The sequence below is a fragment of the Podarcis muralis genome, chromosome 9, assembly GCF_964188315.1.
Source record: "Podarcis muralis chromosome 9, rPodMur119.hap1.1, whole genome shotgun sequence".
In the NCBI taxonomy this organism is placed as follows: domain Eukaryota; kingdom Metazoa; phylum Chordata; class Lepidosauria; order Squamata; family Lacertidae; genus Podarcis; species Podarcis muralis.
Genome location: NC_135663.1, coordinates 33,824,110 through 33,826,164, shown reverse-complemented (window position 1 = coordinate 33,826,164; position 2,055 = coordinate 33,824,110). Strand labels below are relative to the sequence as shown.

At 38.1% G+C, this 2,055-nt stretch overlaps 1 non-coding gene across 1 annotated transcript; it reads right to left on the bottom strand.

Moving 5' to 3' along the window:
• Positions 1–1,629: 1,629 nt before the first annotated feature.
• LOC114604787 (U2 spliceosomal RNA) lies at positions 1,630–1,820 on the bottom strand. The gene has a single exon (XR_003708431.1). It is a non-coding gene; the product is annotated as a U2 spliceosomal RNA (small nuclear RNA).
• Positions 1,821–2,055: the final 235 nt, after the last annotated feature.

Here is a 2,055-nt window from a genome sequence, read left to right as displayed (position 1 = left end):
CTCTTTAGTCAATATACGATTTCCAAACATGAGTTACTACATTCTCTGTTATTATTCCAATTATCATTTGAACTGGAATGATTATTAAAACTTATTTAAAGACTTTGGAATTTCGTGTGGCCAAATTCCAAGCTGAGTAATGTCAGGCTGCCTATTTAATTCCCTTGGTAGTTGCAGCTAGAAGAATTAAATTATTCCTTTATATCTCAGGTTTTCAAACTGCTCAGTGGTGGTTCCACCATTATTAAGCAGCTGTGGAATATTCTTCAAAGGAGGCTGTTCCAGCTTCCAAATGTCTTGGGTCCCATTCAGGAGAAAACTGCTATTAGCGAAAGCTATTAAGGCCATTAGTGTATGCAAAAAAAGGAGAGGGGAAACCCTACATTTATATCACATGCTTCAATATTCCATACAGCTAACATTTTAAACGAGGGGCCAATTTGCACATGTTGCTGGCATCTTGAGAAATTGCAAGTTGCTGTCAGCCTTATATATGGGTATCACTTGTATGAAGGCATTATTGTTATCATTATTATTTTTCACGTGAAGGTTAGGTTGGCCACTGTGAGAACAAAATGTTGAACTAAGTTTGGTCTGATCCACCAGGGCTCTCCTTATGTTCTTATGATGTGAGTGAAAAAAATATCTGTTGAATTTTGGAGCAGGCAGAAATAGCACAATATTAATTGCTTCTGTTTGCTCCAAAGCTCAGCATGCCGTATGAAGCCCCCCTCCCATGTCCCCAATTCTCTAGCATATGCAGAGAACTGGAAAAATCCACACTATAACTGGCAATGCACAGGTCAGCAAAGGAGATACAAAAAGTAGCTATGGATGCATTAATCAAAAGTGAGAATGTATTTTTCATGTGGGGGGAAAAAACCCATGATGAGCAAGTGTGAAAAATATGCCGATCTGAACTGTGCTAAAAAGAGTGGTTTCACTTCAAAGTCTCAAGGGCATCTTCTTTTTCCTGCTTGTAATCAGGTTAGGGAGAAAGGTAATATTATATTCTCTATTAATATCTCTCAGGTTTTTATGGGATGCCAGCAATGTCAATGTGGCCATAAAAATGGTTGCTAGCTGAATGGGTGGATGCTGTTCCCTTCTTCCACCAGAAAGCAGGAAAGTGATTGTTTCCTCTATGTTCCACATTGGAATATTACATTTTTACAAGACATCCATTGTAGATTAAAGAAACAGCTTGAAAGAGGCAAACAGTACAGTGTAAATCAGCCAACATTACCTGGCAAAATTCCCACAGAATCTCTAGAGAATAAGTATTTTTTCCTGCGTCCTTTATCTGCTTGGCATAGGAAAAAAATCGTTACAAGTATTCCAAAGCATTTTTCTATAATACATAACTGCTTCTGTAAAATAATTGTATTGAATACTCAAAGCATACAGTGTTGTTCCATGTGGTGCAATGGGTGAACTACAAGGCACACTAGATGGGCAAACTGCTATGTGTCTAAGTAAATACCCCACCTTCCCACAATTTTGTAAATGAAACTTTATTATGTGAGCATATTCTGTACAACATGAAACTGTTATTTAAACTTACACACACACACCAGAAGCTGAGAGCAATCAAGTGGTTTTTTTGTGTGTGTGTGTGTGTGTTTTTCCCCTTGGGGCACCGTTCCTGGAGGTACTGCAATACCAGGTCGATGCATGAAGTGGATGGAGCAAGCCCCTATTCCATCTCCCAGCTCCAAAAATCCATTTAATATATAGTCCTCAAATAGAGGACATATCAGATATTAAACTGATAAGAACAGATACTACACTTGATCTTAGCCAAAAGGCTGAGAAGCGATAGAGCAATCAAGTGTTGAATATTTAACTAATATACGTCTTATTCTTTGATGATCAGTCATAGCCGAGTAAGATTGACTTACATGAACACAGTTTTAACAGTGAGTCCGTAAGTGACTATGGAAGCTAATTCTGGATCCACACTTCCTTTCACAGTGGGTTGATCATATGATCAACAGTATGAGTTGATCATAGTCACAATTTACCAAATATGCCTTTCTGTTAGCATGTTTCTCC